The following is a 17,238-nucleotide window of genomic DNA, read 5'->3' on the forward strand; positions in this document are numbered from 1 at the left end:
GGTATGGCGATGTGGTTCTAACGATGCAATTTTGAGGGACACTTTTGCCATTTTCAGGTGTTGTGTTGTATTTTTATGAACTCTTTCTAGGGCTTATTCTTTTGGAGTTTCTTGATCCACTGGCAATCTGCTACCCTGCCTTTTGAGTTATGATAGCTGGGATAGGCCCCAGCTACCCTGCAACCCTGAATTGTATAAGCAGAAGAAAATTATTGGCTGAATGGATGGATGGGTTTCCTTGAAGAGGAATGTCATTGTGTTATTGTAGATCTGCAGGGTTAGCAGCAACGTGAGGTATAATTAGTGGGTATTCCCCTGATACCTAGTGGGGCTAAAAAGCCATATTGGTGCACCAATCAATAAGAGTCTAGGGCTAAAAACACACCCACATGAAAACCCACAACCACAGCACGTGATTACACATTGCAGATTTTCAAATGTAGTTTACTTGCTGCAAGGTTTTGCTCATTTCTTACAACTTTTTTAAATAGAAGCTTAATTTTACTTTAGAAATTACTCGTTTGTTTAGCTTAAGTCAGTTCATCTAAATTAATTAATCATAACCTTTGTTATTGTTTCCCCGATCACATTCAAATGCTAAAATACTACCCGACGACCAATTTCAGCAAACAAGCCATTTTAAATATCATCGCAAACAAAAGCACAATACAAAAAGAAGGGAGACCATAAACTCCATAAATTCTTCACACAGTGTTCAGCAGCAGAGCCCGACCCTCTCCCCTCAATCCCCCCGCCAGGGTTAGGTTAATACACCCGTCAAAAGGAAAGGGCTTAAATACATTAACTGGGTGAAACCCATCTGTCAGCCACAGCGGGGGCTGCTGGGGACGGTGACATGTGGACGATGCGTCCGTGGCCCTTTAAGAAACTCCATGTTTTCTCTAGGCTACATGATGCGTCAACACAAAAAGCGGATGATGCTGTTATGTAAAAACATGCCAAAGTGAGCCGTAGTTTGCAGGATTTCTGCGGAGTGCCGAGTGCGCCTCGCTCCGTCTTATTAACCTCTGCTTTAGTTCTAAGTTTACCGAGTGGCGATTTTTACGCGTAGAGCGTGGAGCGGCGCAGATCGGAGCAGGAGAGAGGAGAAGAAGAAGAAAAAAGGCTTCAGCCGATCAACTCAACATGAGTCGCCCTCCGCACGGTTTTCCTCCTTCACTTGCGGGAAGCGTACACCTGACGCATCACTCTCTCTTGCCGTGGAACTGATCTTCCTCTCCAACATATCGACTCCCGCTGGGTTATTTTCCACTTTGCGAAACGGTAAGACGCGAAAGCGTTTCAACTCTTATCGCATTCGAGGCAAAACTGAAAGTGTCAGGCAGGACAGGATCGAGAGAGAGGAGGCAGCTCGGGTTGGAATAATGTGTCAGCTATTGACAGATAGCAGATCCTTCTTGTTGCCGGGGATCTGTAAAACCCTCGGAGGTAACTTTCGGAGACATCTGTTGTCAGTGGTGTCACTTGTGCAGGTGGCAAAGCTGCCTCTATTTTTTAATCGGCCAAACGCTGGGCAGCAAGGCTCGATCGGCTGAGACTCCCAGCTCGTGATCGCAGAAAATGTCACGCAAGCAGCTTCAGTTAGAGTCAAGTTTGAGGCTCGGCTCTGTGTTGGAGTTTGTATTTGTGGGTTTGTAAGAGCAGGGGGGACATGGAGATCCTCTTGGAACATGTAAGGGGTTTTTTTTTTGTTTGTTTTTCTAAAGAATGCCGATTAGTCGAATCTGAGGGGTTTATTAATCTTTTATACACTTTCAAGCTAATGATGCCACCAAAGTAAACATTTAGTGGCGTTTTGGACGGTTTAAACGTTGATTTACTCAGGAAGGATAAACAAACTGATGTTAGAGTTTTATGTGGTTTAATCCATCTACTCCATACAGTTGAAAGTTCTCTGTAGGTTACTTATTTAACAGCTGTAGTTTCTATAAAAGATTATTAATGCTTTGTTCGCCTAGTTGTGTGTCTTTTCACTGCGGTTTTGGCACTTTTTCTCAGGTAAAACATCTGAATACGTCTTGCATTACCGCTGGTTTGACAGAATAAGCAATCTGAAGGTTTAACTTGGACTGTTTTGCACTTTTCCCTGACATTTCATAGACTAAACAATCAGTAAGTCAAGGAAATGAAATGCCATAATCTGGGAAGAATCATCTCCTGCTGTTAAAGGCCACTGGAAAGTGCAGGCTTTTCATATGACATGAGCTTTATAATACAAGTTGCCTGGTGAGTTCCTGGGCATAATAGTGTTTGTAAAGGCTCTTGTGAGCAGAAGAGCCTGACAATAGAGCGCCAGCTTTGGAGGTCGTGGTAGATTTGTGTCTGGTCGGTTCTCCAGCGTTACCTTGACAGGCTTGCTATAGCAGCATGTTGAATAGCGTTGCGCTGCCCACACGTGAGCCATAAAGCTGGATATCAATCCAGGACTTAATCCCATTATTGCTGAAGAACTGCCCTGATGTGGCCACGGAGGAAAGACGCACTGACCTCCCAGATGTCCCAGAGGAGACGAATACCTCCAGCCTGCAGTCGGGACACATGTGGTCAGAAGAAGAAGAAGGAGGAGGAGGAGAGGGCAGAAATGAAAAGAATAGCTGTTAGCAGACTAACTGAAACAGTGGCTGTGTTGTCGCCCTGTTATCATCTTTAAAAATATATTTCACTTGTTGAAAAGATCATCTGAAAGTGAAACAATTTCCGCCTACAGCTGCGTAGGAAAAGCACACTGACAAGTCCCAATTTTCCAAAACATCACTGTGTGGTTGTCATCACACTGTAATTCCCCACAGAGTGATGTTAAATATTGTCTAATAGAAACACCACTTTGGTTTTTTTTTTTGTAACAGTTTAGTTTTTTAATTTGCTTTTTAATCTAATATCTGTTGTTAAATTTTCAAGATTTGTTTTCTAGCAGAGAAACTTGTATTTCTAAAGAATTGTTTAGGGAGAACATTAGAGAAATCCATTTCCTGTATTTACTTAATTATTTACTAAGTGAAGAACACAAGTCGTTTCTTCGTGATCACAGTGCTGTCCAAACCAGCTGAGTTTAAAGAGCACTTTATGTTAAAAATAATCATGCTTATCTGAGTTGCCTTCATGCGCTGAGCTCAGTAAGTGAGCTTTTTTGTTTCTAATACCAAACTTACTTCTTATAAAGCCCTAAAATTAACTTTACATAAAGCAAGAACCAGATATGTTTTCATATAATACATCTAAAGGAACCAGCTGACACACAGAGCTACCTGGGAGCTTTATCCTTAAACCCTGACCCAGCAGAGTTATGAAACCTCAGAGCTGGTGCCCACTGTCCTCTGCAGGTAACCCAGCCTCAGCTGAGATGTGGGTGTATGATGGGATTCCAAAGAAATGCAAGTGGAACAGAAAGTAACATCATCATTTTATTTTGTACAAAGCCACAGGTTAGTTGGCCTTATTGGGAAGAAAATAGGGCAAATAGTGAAGTTTAACCCCCAACCAGTGTTGCACATAGCCAGGCTGACCTGTAATTATGTCTTTATTGACATTATAATGAGGTCAATTGCTGCGATCGTGGATTTCAGCCGTTACTTGACCGAATGCCATCGTAACCACAAAAGAAGTGCTTGTTACAGGTTAACACACAATTTACAGAACTTTAAAATGTTTTACAACGCTAATGAGTTTCCTTCTTATCCCTGTTCACTGGTATGAATATTTCTCTGTACTGAATGAGCAGCGAACCTCGGGATTAGCAAAGCTGCTCTGTAGCCCTTAGTTGTCTAAAAGCCATTAGCCAGCCCATACTGCTCTGCGCTCTCTTTCCCCGACTCACGCTGGCTCAGTTCCAAGACACAGCTGTGAAAATTACAGGCCTGCTTCATGGAAACATAGAAGAAGAGGAGGCAGGGCTGGTGTGGAAGGGAGGAGAAGTGGAGCAGAGATCCACAGACTGCTGTCAGCTGTCCACTGGTCCACAGCTGCAGTGGAGATTTTAGAGATGGTGTCTCACTCACTTCTACTTCTGACACATACTGGGATTGTTTACATGTGTGTGTGTGTGTGTGTGTGGGTTTTGATGGAGGCATTACAGTAAATCCTGTTTGGCTGCGACTAAACAGAACAGAAGTCCTCCCTGTGACTGACAAACGTCAGGCTCCTTCAGCGAAAAGCACATGGCACCAAGCGTCCTTCAGTTTGGCAGATGCTAAAAGCATGACTGAGACCCTGGCAGGTGGGCAGGCGGGCACCCCCACCCCCTCCTCACTCACTCCTCAGCTCCTCGGGCCTCCTCTATCAGAGAGTCATTGTTCATGATGATGATGACAATCTCTCACTGTCTCCATTCACCGTGCTATCTCAATCCATCACTCTCTTGTCTCTTGCCTCCTCCCTCCATCGCTGTCTCACACACATTCTCTTAAATACCCCCCCTCTTGTTTTCCCCTGCTCTCTCACAAAGTCTGTGTCTCTGTATCTCTGAAGAGCTGTCAGGCAAAGAAAAGCAGGAAGCTGAATGTGAAAGGAAAAAAAAGCCTCTCTGACTTCCACTGAGTTTGACTTTTCTTCTGCTCAGTGAGATGTAAGAGGTGAGATCCTCTCCTCTCCTCTCCTCTCCTCTCCTCTCCTCTCCTCTCCTCTCCTCTCCTCTCCTCTCCTCTCCTCTCTGTTGCTTCACTTCGATCTTCATCAGTATCTCTCCATCTACTTCTCTTTTTCCCCCCTCTCTCTTCTCCCCTTTTGCTAGTCAGGCAGCCTGGCATCTTGCCCCGTCTCTTTGAAGCAGAACAGTAGAAGCAGATAATTACACTTCCTGTCCTGTATCTGCTCTGCGTTGCTCAACTGTCATCTTTACATCGGTAGGCTACACGTTGAAGATGATAAACAGCTTACAACCAGTTTTGAGCTCGGAGCGCTGCTCTGTGTACATGACACGTTCTCTTTTGAAGCTGTGTTTTGCCTCTGCACGTGTGCAATTAAGATGATTTTCGTCTATCATGTTTATTAGTTTCTTGGCTGTTTTTAAAAAGCTTCATTGACTGCTCCGTGTATCCCCCCTGCCTGCGTCAGACTGAATTGTGCACCCTGTCTTCCTATTTCTAACAGAAATGGTCAGATTAAGTTAAAATTGAGTTTAAGATTAGGCTTTAAAATCTTTCCTAACCCATGCAAACACAATCACATGATAACCAGCTATTTGTCACATTGCTGCTATCAGCCAAGACTGACACAAACACTTCTCTCGCACACACGCTCCCTTTAGAAAGCCCCTGGTAAACAAACAGTCTGCAGCCAAACAATGACAGGTTGCTAAAGTGGTTAGAGAGATATGCCCTGCTGAAAAAGTCCATTTTGTTTTAATGACAGGAGATTGGTGTACACAGCACTTCCTCTTCTGTTCTTAAACTGACTCTTCCCATTCATTAGCACTGCTGGTACTTTTTTATTTTAATCTCTAGGGTGTCACCCAGCTGTTTTATGTGGAGCTTTGTGCGGTTGTATGTGATTTTCATTACATCATTGTTGCATTCAGGCTTTGCTGGTGTGTGTAACAGTCACATTATCTGCTGTGGGTATCACTGTCAGGCTCAGAGCTGCTGTGCAGCCAAAAAACTGTAGGGAAAATGACAAACTGACCATTAGTCTCAAATCAGCCACTTGTAGCTAGCCTGAGAGTGAGGACACCTCGGCTAAGACTCATAAGAGCTGCAGCGAATAAACTCCAGAGAATACCACAAGCAGGTTTTGAGCAACAGTAGAAACTGTATTTGCATCAGCTCCACTGGTACACGATGTGTCGGTCAGTTTGAGCAGGCAAAGCGAGTCATGGACACAAAACCAGCATTGCGTAGTCAGGCAGCTGGGCAAAGGGCACATGACCGACCTGAATCAAATGTCTCCCCACGGACTGTGTTGAACCCATGTGGTGACATAATAGGTTGAGTGCATAGTTCAACTCAAAAGGCCTAAATCATACATTTCTGTTTCCTGTTTTTTTGCTGCACGTTTATTCTTAAAGATCTGACCTGAAGGTATTATTTGTGCCTGTGTCACTGTTGTTAGGCAGTGCATTCACATCTAAGTGTGGCTTCCTAACTGTGCTGTCCTTGCCTTGCCAGTCCGCTACAGCACAGCTTGAACTGTGAAAATCTTCCACAGCCCACCCAAACCTTTAGTCACAACCAACTCAAGTGATTTTATTTTTAAATTCCCAAAGTATTTGATCATATAGAATTTATAACTTAAAACTTTTAATTATGATTAAATATTCAGTTAAGAGTTTTCTAACTGAATGTTTTAGTGTGTTGTGTGTGTATATATATGAGAAATGACCTCTCAGCCCACCTGCAGTACCTTCGCTGCATGATGTCTCATCAGGGCTTCACTCCCTGAACATATTGATGTCTGTCACAAATATTTAGTCTCCTGGTGTAGTGATGTTTTAGTTTGGGAATTTTTTTTTTTTTTTTTTTAAATGTCACATTTGGGTTGCTTCACACTGGTTATATAAAAATATGGCTGTAGGACTGAAGGTGTTGGCTCACAGTTAGTGGGACATGATCGAAAATCTCATAACAATTATTCCAGTCATTAACTAGCTCTTTAAAGCAGCCATAATTAATATTTTTGTGGTAACCACAACAACAAGTGGCTCAAATGACTGTGTGCAGCCTAACTGCACTGGGACATTATTCTTAGTTTCTAGTATTTATCTGCTAGAAAATGACTCCTCTGAGGACTTGTTGGAGACCAGAAAAGAACAAATAAATGATTTTTTTGTTTGTTTCAGGCCAATTTTTTTTTTAGAACTGACTAAAAACTCATCTCCAGTGAATGAGTGCTCTGTAAGTACTTTGTGTCTGCTGAGGGTATAAATAAACATTTGGCATGAAAAAAAAAAGCCCCAGTTTGAATTCCAAACTCTTCTTTAAAGAGTTGCTTCAGTTCATTGAGGTTTGTTGCCGTTGGTATATCTTTGTTGTCATTTGGCATTATATAAATACAATTGAACTGATTCATACACAGCTCTATTAAGATCCTGTCAAAGCATTTCAGTTGGGCTGAAGTCTGGACTTTCATTGGGCCATTGCAACATCTTGATTATTTAAAGGAGCCAGTCTACAAGAGAATGGCTGTTGGCCTCACATTTGACTCTGTAAATACTTTGGTATACGGAACCATTCAAGGTCAATTCAAAGACTGCGAAAGTCCTGCGACTGCAAAACAAGCCTAAACCATCCACCACCACAGTTTTATGAGGTGTTTGTGCTGATATGCTGCGTTAGGTTTTCATCAAACGTGCTGTGCAATCTTCCGCTTACTGGCAAATGCCTTTAATGTTCTCTACTTGTGAATAATCTTTTGTTTCACTTCAAGTTGTTTGGAAATGGTTTTACATCCATTCCCAGATTAACTTTAGATCATCAATCGGTCAACGTCTTAATGAGGAAAGACATTAGCCTTTCCAATCTTAGTGAAGCTGACTGACTTTCTGTTGCTGAAAGCACCAGACCTGCAAACTGCCAGAACATCTACTTTCATAGAGTTGTTCACTTGCTGATGACCAGTTAAATAAGTGCATTTGGTTAAGAGTCTGGATGCTACTTATCCTACTAATTCCTACAAAAGCAGGAAGGGTGTACTTAGTTTCCACACGCTGCTTCTTCTTCATTTTGCTAAATAAGTAATGACGTGGTGTAGTATGTCATGTTGTGGTTCATCTGAGGTTGTGTTTGCATCATTTCAGATCCTGCTAAGGACCAAATTATTTGTTTGTTTGTTTGTTTTTTAAAATTATCTCCTAATATATAAAACCCTAGTAGTGAAATAGGACGTACTTTCTCTTTCACATTACAAACGTCTCTTCTGGTAAAATGTTTTGGTGGGTTTGTTTTGTTTCTCCTGAAATGATTGAGATGTTTGCTGTATGTCTATAGATCAGCACTGAGCGGGTAAGTGAGTGCGTCCTGCACGTAGGAAGCATTTAGCCCTCTAAGTTGTTGCCCTGCACCTCTCTGCAGTGTGTTGCAGCGTGTTTATTGCAGCGCAGGTCACCTCTCAGCAGTCCATTCTCCCTCAGCTCCCCCCGGTGCTCACGCCTCATTAGCTCAACACACTCAGGTCCTTTGCAGCTGTTAATTACACACTGTAAAGCTGATATCAGCGAGGACAGCGTTTATCCCAGTTAAGCTTGATTCTGACTTCTCAGTAACTTGACAACATGGTGGCTTTCCAATCAGGCTGTTGTGGAAAAACAAAATTGAACCGTCCGTTAAGCTTTTCTTTAACTTGAACGCCCACTGAGTGAGTCCAGCAGCCATCAGTGATAGTCCGTAATTTGTGTGTATCGCAACGGGCCGATCTTATCTGTGTTAAGAGGTAATAAATGATGAGCAGCAAATGATCCGTCATGTTTAGATTGAATGTCTCATTAAGAGCAGAGGATACAGTAAATTAGCCTAATTAAGAGGGATACATGCTTCTAATTTTTTTGATGTTATTCATGAGAAAAAACATTACTAAACTACTACATTAGGCATTAACATGACGGATTTATAGCTCATTGAATATTCGTCATTACATAATATATCGTATTATTTCGTGTTTTTCCTGGGGCTCTATGTAAATGTTATCAATGTTGATTAAAATGTCTTTTCTTCTCCGAGGCTAACGAGATCTGTTCAGATGACTTATTTTGTCAACACGTGGATGGAAGTTGTGATATTTTGTAGCTTTTACTTAAATGAATACAGTTTAACATGAATGCATTTAATGCAATTCATCTTTGTGCTTCTTTACAGATAAACTGTGCTTCATATAAAGTCACAGCCACTTTATTAGGCACATCTTGCTCGTACTGGGTTTTGCATTTAGAACTGCTTCAATTCTTTGTGGTACAGAACAAAGTGCTGGAAACATTCCTGAGAGATTTGGGTCCATATTGTTGCTGTAGATTTGTCGGCTACATATCCAGGATGCGAATTTCCTGTTTCCCCCACATCTCACACTGTGGTCATAAAGGGATGGGCATGGCCATCAACAATACTGCTCGCTGTGGTGTTATTAGTGAAAATTTAATTAGTACCAACTGATGGTCAGTTGGTACTGAGGGGCCCAAAGTGTAACAGGACAATGCCCCCTACACCATTACACCACCAGCATCGGCCTAAGTTTTGAAACAAGGCAGGATGAAGCCATGCTTTTATGTTGTTTGCTTCTAATTCGACCATAACATTTTAATGAAAGAGAAATCAAGACTCATGAGACAGGAAACATATTTCCGGTCTTCTGCTGTCTAATTTTGACATTTCCTGTTCTTAGCTGACAGGAGTGGCACCTGGTGTGGTCTTCTGCTGCTTTAGCCCACTTGCTTCAAGGCTGGACACGTGATGCCTTCAGAGATGTTTGTCTGCACACCTTCGTTGTATCATAAATTATTTGAGTTAGAATCAGATTCATCTTCATTTGGTTAAAATTGTTTACACAAACAAAGTTCTTTGCTCTCTGTATAAGAAAATCAATATTTTAAAAACAGACATTTTTTTAATAAGCATATATAAATGGAGACCATAAATACGAAGAGTAGATGAAAAGTAAGAAAAATACAAGTTACAAATTCTTAAACTATACAAACTATAACAAAATACAGCTGGGCCTGAATGATGGATATAAATAGGCTGACCATAAAGCAACGTGGACGAACACTAGACATTTATTTTAATAGTGCATGCTGTTACTTTCCTACCAGTTGAAGCAGTGTGACTCTCCTCTGTCCTCTGGCATCAACACAGCATTTTCACCCAGAGAACTGCTACTCACTGAACGTTTTCTCTTTTCCTGAAGTTCTCTCTAAACTCTAGAGATGGTTACGTGAGAAAATCCCAGGAGATGAACTGTTTTGTGAAATACTCAAACCAGACAACCAACAACCATTCCACACTCAGACTGACTTAAATCACTTTTATTCCCCGTTCTAAAGCTCGGCTGGAAGTTTGTCGTCTTCAGGTCATCTCAAACAAATCTGCATGCCTAAACACAATGAGTTGCTGCCATGTGATTGGCTGATTCGATATTTGCATTAACAAGCAGTTGAACTGAATGTATCCCTATTTTCTTATTAAAAGAAAACCAGAACATAATCCAACCTATAGCAAGGCTGCATGTTAGAATATTCCCATGCCTTTTGCACCCAAGAAAGTTTTAGTTACTGTAGTTTTATTTTGTTTTATATGCAGTGAGTTGTTAAAGCTATTGTAATAAGCATTCTTCTGTATTTGAACAAAGGCTTGTTAAATATTCAATGAAAAAGGCATTATGTGCCTGTATAGAAGCTGTAGGAACATTAAGATGAAACATTTAGATGGACGTATACTTGTATTTTCAGCTGGTTTTAAAACAATTATTCAAATACTCGTTTGAAACTTGAAATCCTTTATATAGTAAACTACACAAAGGATTTAGTTTGTAGTTGAATTGGGTGATGATATGGTCTTTATGGCTAGAATATTTTAATATTCCACATCTTTTATTCATGCCCACTTGTTTTTATTATGTTTAACTTGTGCGGCTTCAAGTTGACCATCTAATGGCTAAAAGTCAGTCAGGTTTCAGTACATTCACTCTTGCTTTGCAGCCAATGAGGCAGAGGGAAAACTTACTTATCAATAACTCTATTTATTTATTTTTGGGACATAAAATAGAGCTGGTTTCATTTGGTACAAATGCATCATAAAACAGACCGACGTTTGGGAAATGGGGAAATTGCACTTGTCTTTGGCGCATATGCACAGAAGATTTAAAGAATTAAAAAGCAAAGAAAAACCACGAGGAAGTGTGGAAAAAACTGTTTAGTCCCTGTAGGAATATTACAGTAACGTGACCGTGATTTTACACGGGGATGTCCCGGTGCAACGGCGAATGCGAATGCAGGCAGCGCATGAATATTATCTCCAGCTTGCCACTTCGGAAGTAGGTCACCGCTCACCGATTTGTTCACCATGTCTCCAGCTACTGTGGGCTGTTTGGTCCACGGATCGCTCCCCGGGTCCGCAGCTCTACCGAGTAGAAACTGATCATCGGGAAAAGAAAAAAACAGCACGGACGGGAGATATTTATTGTTATTATTTTGTTTAATTTTTTTCAAATTGAGTGGGTGATTATTTCCAACGGGACACGCGAGGTAATGGTGAATCGCTGCTGTGTTTCAGTCACAGTTGGAGATGACAGGGTCGGTGGTTAGGCTGCTTCTAACAACTCGGCTGTAATACGAGCCTCCTAATGATACTGATATTAACTAGCAGCTCCGAAAAAGCCCGATTGAGCGAGGATGGTCGGGTGTTTTCCACTCGTTTCCCCGCTGAGGATCTCTCCTTTTATTTCCTACTTCTGATATCGCAGCCTGCACTCCTGCTACGGCATGCTGTCAGATTAACACTGTCCACCACCACCACCACCGTGGCCAACTACGATCTTCAAGAGGCGAGTCATTTGTATTTATTTTCTTTATTTTGTTGCACAGTGTGATTATAACGTTAATCGTTTTTTCCTACCCAATATATTCGCGAAACAGTAGTGGATGTGGGTGTTTGTGTAACTGCTGGAGCCCGAACCTGCGTGTAGGAGAAGCGAGGTGGTGGTGGTGGTGGAGGATGGTTAGCGTTTGTTTGGTTGGTGGTGTAAGACTGTGGAACTGCTGATTTGCTCCAGGAAAGTGGAGCTTGGTTATATGCACTATCTGAAGCACAGCAGCTTAGGTCCCCGAGAGCTCCAGCCTCGGGGCTGTTTCCCTCATGATGACAACGCTACACCATGTCCTTCTTCTGAATGAGCCTGTGAGACAGCCAGGCAGAGCCGCCTCCTCCTCCTCCTCCTAATCCTGTATCTATCGGACTTCTGATGTAGATGAAACTACAGACTCTTAATGTGCCATCGGCAGGAGAGAGAGTCAAATCAATGGCAAGTAGGTCTGATGTGTGAACTATGCTCCATTTACTTTAAAATGCATAAAATTCACACAGTAGAGCTGCACTGGCATTTGGTCATCTGCCGACTAATCTCAGGGTCAAAAGGGAGTCTCAAGATATTTAAAAGGATTTAAAAGGAAAAAAATGACTATATTTTTACTCACTTTTGCTTTATGTTTTCTTTTTCTTGATATTTCTTCACTGCATGAACCAAAGTACTTGATGAAGTACTTGAATAATTCAGTTTTAGTACTTTACATTTAAATATTGAGCTTTTTCCTTTCCTACATTTATTTGGTTGGCAATTTGTGTGCAAATTAAGGTTTTTCTACACAGTAATACTAACAGCTTCTATTGTGTGACGTGTTCCTGCAGGACAAACTGCCTAAAAGTAGATAAATGTGTTGAATCCCAGCAGCAGGTAAATGCAGCTTAGATGTTGGGAGATTAGTAGTAAAACACAGCACTAAACAATATGATATTATGAATGCACCCTTTTACTTTTGAAACTTCGTACTGCAAGATACTATTTTTAATAGTGTTACTTATGTAACACTTGGAAAGAAGGACTTCAAAATGAATAAATGTTAACATTGCAGCATTTTCAGCTTTTTTAATACTGTAAAAATGAAATAGCATATACTGTATATTCACACTGACACTGTATTCTATAGGTTTGCACATTGAAAATAGTCACCACCAAAAAAAGGATTACTTAAAATCATCAAATCCTCCTTTTTTGGGCTAATGAGTCCTTAAAAAAGCATTATAACTCTATAAGAATATAACAGTGTAATGCAATAAAGCAGTGTATCACATTAAGGAGGTTTTAAAAGATGAAATATTTTTGTAAATGCAGTACGTCGTGAAAAGAGCCTTTAATTCTCAGCTGTGGGATACATTTATTTAAAAAACAACAACAAAAGTAACGAGAAAAGCAAAGAAGGCAAAAATGGATTTCCGCCTTTAGTCACTCGATGGCCTTTGACCTCTTTGGATTCATCTGTTAAATCCTTGACCTTTCAAAGTAAACAGATTTAGTCACAGAGATTTGTACTCGGCATGTCTACTGTTGTCTTAAAGTCAGATAGTGGAGAAAAAGGTTTCCTGTGTAAAATAAAGATAAACAGGGTTTAAACATCCTTCAGTGTATATAAAGACTCAGTGTTCTCTGTGAATGGGTTATATGGACACGGAGGATGTTAGAAAAAAAAAACCCATAAACTGTTGCTAACAGGGATTTTCAAGACTTATGTTTAATGTTCCCTCAAAGAGTCGTAATACAAATGTTAATATTTTCAAACTGTGTGTGTATGTGTGTGTGGGTGGCTTTATGCAGCCTACTGGCATTGCTGCTGTGCATAAGGCGGTGTGAGCAAAGCTCATCTAAACTGGCAACGTGTTTTAGGTTGATTTTCGCAACAGCACGAAAGAAAAGTGGCATTAATTCCCTCCGCTGAAAGGCCGTGTTCTTTGTTGTGGTCAGCGTGGCGATGCTTTAGCCAGGGGAAACGATGATGCTCTTCAATGAGCTCCTGTCCTTCCACTGTGCATGCTTGTCTTATTCAAATGAAGTAACTTGATTTGATATCCACAGACAGAAACTCGATGTGAGGCTCCCTCTGTCCTCTTGTTATCTGAAAATTAAATTTCTCCCTCATGGATTGCATTTCACGGTTCACCGACTCATCCGCCAATAAGGCCCGTAAGACCGAGCTATGAGATGGTTTCAAAAACGTCCGGGCGGAGTTGTCCGCTCCGGATCTAAGTGGGTTTACATTCGTTCGCCTGGTTAAGCCCGAGTATGTTCCGTGTCGTTATTCATTTTAATGCACTGTGGCTTATAAAAAATTGTACTCAGGTTTTAGCGCAGAAAGTCTTGCACATATTTTATATTAGCAGACGGGGGGAAATGACTGGAAAAGCAGAATAAAACTATTCACACTATAATTAAAGAACTCCGAAAGGAGCTACACAAGGTTTTGCTTTAATCAACCTTTCATTAAGTGGGACCTGAGAGCAAGCTGACATAGTAAAAAAATGCACTTTGTTGCACACTTGCTGATAAGGTCAACTCGTGTAAATACTAGAGTGCCTTATGGTTTTTTTTAAATATTATTTTACACCATTTATTGTGGGCAATACAGCCTTAAAATGATATTAAAATATTTCAAGATGATGTGCAATGATATTTCTCATGATATAGAAAAAATAGCAAGCTACATTTCAGTGATGCTTGCAGTCAGTGTAAGTAAATAAGGGGGATTTTCCTTTTTTTCCAGTGAGCTGCTGTCACTGATGGCACACCTCCTAAATCAAAGTGTGAATCTACTGAAACAAGGTGCCAGCAGAAGCAGCATCAGCATTATAGTGTGATAGTAGTGGCACAGCAGTATATCCAGTGACATGGCAGAAGTCAAATGTAAGCACAAAAGTGTCCCAGCTACCTTTTTCATTCTATTTTTAAGTAAAAATATAGAATAACTGCTTAAAACTGTAGTATATTAAGTTAACCTTAACTTTTTAACCAGCTGCTTAAAGCACTGATTTTCCACTGTGTAACCACATCAGTAATTTCCATCCACCGTTTGCTCTTCCTGCCATATGGAGTGCAACTAGCAGCCAGCGATGCTTGGTTTGAGTCATTTGTTTACTTTTAGGTTGCACATCACCAGCTGCTAGTATCGACTCCTTTGTAGCCTGGTTATAGTTGACGATGTTTTCAGCCTCGAGTGGAAAACTAGTTTGTTGTTTCCACCTTCGGCAGGAACAGTGTTCTTGTTTATTTTGCAAAGCACCGTGCTTTGTTGGAGGTTGCTAAAGTAGCTCGCCTTTTTTAGGTGCATGCCCGGGTTTGTCTCATTATTATGCGCACTAAGAACGTGTGGCATTGCTATAACAGCAATATCACAATGTCGTGGACGATGTTATACGGCACAGGCCTATATGTAGTTGTTTTTTTTAGACTTGCGCTGCCTAATTGTAAAATTTAAAAAATTTAAATCCATAATTAAAGGCAAAATTCAAAGAGATAGCTCATAGCGTGCAGTGTATGAGATCCTTGTTTTGTTTCTCACAACCCTCTCCGGCACACACACGCATACACTCTCCTTGAATGGCCCCATCACAGCCATTAAAGCCCTGTTGGAACTCCTAAGTGGTTCACTTTAAAAACAGGACAACGGGCAAAAAAGATTACAGCATGATGTGATGCGCTTTGATTTATAGAAAGCCAACATGAGTACAGATAATAAACATCACTTATTGTGGGCTTGTAAGAGCGTCTCAGAATACCATCAGCTCCAATCAGTTGTTGTCAATCGTAGCCTTTAGAAAGATGGCAGGCGGTTGTTGCTCGGTGTTCAAAGGGTGAAAGGTTTTTTGTTTTTTCTGGTGATTTATAGGATTTTTTTTTTCATTAAAGTAAATGAGATAATATGCATATTTCAAATTATTATTAATGTCTCAACAGGAGCATTCTGGACGTAAAAATCCCACTCATATTCTCCATAGAGAGTTTGATGATGAGCCATAATGTTTTAACCATCTAAAGCAGACTTACTGCGACCTAAGACATTGTTAAACGATGGCATGTGCTCCTATAGAAACCATCAGTCTACATGATATCAACCTTTTTTAACAAGAATGCATTTGTTCATGTAAAGAACTACTCTACCTACAACCCTTAATTTAAACGACCTGTGAAAATGTTTTGACCCACTAATGTTAAGACATTCGAGGTGTGATTAATTATACATGCACAGTACAAAAAAAATTATTTAAATAACTATTAACATACAACACTGTTAATAACCATATAAATACTACAGTAAAAATTCAAAGCATTACATTTGAATAGAAGAAGGGAAGTTGCGAAGTCGCTGTGGAATCTGGGATTTGTAGTTGTGTATGACATGAGTAGTTCCTTCAACATTAAAAGCAATTGTGCACATTTTTTTGTCATTTTCCTTTATTTCTTTTGCCCATATGTCTGTGCCTAAGATCATAAAAACAACTTATGCCACATTTACTCTATTTATATGTATATACCCTAAATCTGAAACCTGGCAGTGTTTTGAAGTGAAGAGTTTTTTAGACTCACATTAAATACTGAACAGACCTTTACTAGTGTGGAAATGAAATAGGCTTCCATGATTGGCTGAAACATAGTGATTGAAATGTACTATCGTTAGCCTCTTAGCTCATATCATACACTTACACTGAATCTATTAATAAGAAGCGTGCTCAGAACTTGATCATTTGTGTGTGTTTGTGAAAGCTCAGGGATTTTCTCGCTGGAGAGTCACTTATAATAAAAGGACCCATGTTGACTTACTCCTTGGAGGTCAAGTAGCATAATTGTGTTCCAGGGCTGCAGCAAGAAGCACGATCCATCTCCTTCTGCTGCACACACGAGTGTCATTACATAAAGGTCGCCGGAGTTGAGTCATCAGGATATCTAAAGGCTTTTCCTAAGTGAGGTGTTTTTTCCTGTTGAGGGAGTAGAAAGCCGTGAGTTATGGAGGGCCGTAAGTCATGTTATGCATCGTTTGTTCTAAAGTTGCTGGAGCTGCTTTGGTATCAGCCTGTTGACATGGAAACTGAAGAGTCTATTGTGTGACAAGTGTTTCTGCCACCAGTTTTTTCCCCTTTCTTTTCTTTTTTTGTAGAATCGGGATCGATTCATGAGTCATTTGTTTGTGGTACTGTTTGTTTTGTGCCTCTAAGTGTCAGACAATCGTTGCTTAATTTCATATCTTACAGTGAATTGAAAGAGTTTGTTGTGTCGTTGACACTATAAATGAGAATATGAGGAGCAAGTGTCTGAGCATCCATCGTATCAAATATTAAATGCATCACTCAAATGCCTCACCTTTTTTCTGTTTTTTGGCTTCTGTGTTTTAGCAGTGAGTGGGTGCTTGCAACCCAACAAGCTCTCAGTGACTTGCTTGAGTCATTAATCTGCTTCAATATGACTTCAAGGCAAAATGGTCTTTTAATACAAAGGATCAAAAGCCAACAGTTCTCTTTTAAAACTCGAATCAAAACAAAAACCGAAACGTGGAAGCTACAGCACATTAAACTAAACATACCCTGATCAGCTACAGCATTAAAAGAACTTGTGTAATATTGTGCAAGCCTCCCTCGTGCGGCTAAAACAGCTCAGACCCATCAGGGCATGGACACACGGGTCGTCTGGGAGCATCCAGTGCATTCTCATCCCAGGGCATCAAATGCTGCCATTCAGTCAGATGCAGTGGGGCCACAGTGATAC

The 17,238-nt window shown here is 40.6% G+C and overlaps 1 protein-coding gene across 3 annotated transcripts in view; it reads left to right on the forward strand.

Annotated features, from left to right (window-relative positions):
- The first annotated feature begins 898 nt into the window (after positions 1 to 898).
- The window catches only part of bahd1 (bromo adjacent homology domain containing 1), a 31,471-nt gene continuing 15,131 nt past the window's right edge, over positions 899 to 17,238 (forward strand). The window contains exons 1-2 of one of the 3 annotated variants that reach the window (XM_085143488.1): positions 1,291 to 5,046; positions 5,145 to 11,478. The gene's annotated coding sequence lies outside the window, so the exon portion shown is untranslated. The other 2 variants (XM_085143486.1, XM_085143487.1) reach the window with 2 other exon arrangements.

This window comes from Neolamprologus multifasciatus, chromosome 19 (genome assembly GCF_963576455.1).
Source record: "Neolamprologus multifasciatus chromosome 19, fNeoMul1.2, whole genome shotgun sequence".
Taxonomy (NCBI): domain Eukaryota; kingdom Metazoa; phylum Chordata; class Actinopteri; order Cichliformes; family Cichlidae; genus Neolamprologus; species Neolamprologus multifasciatus.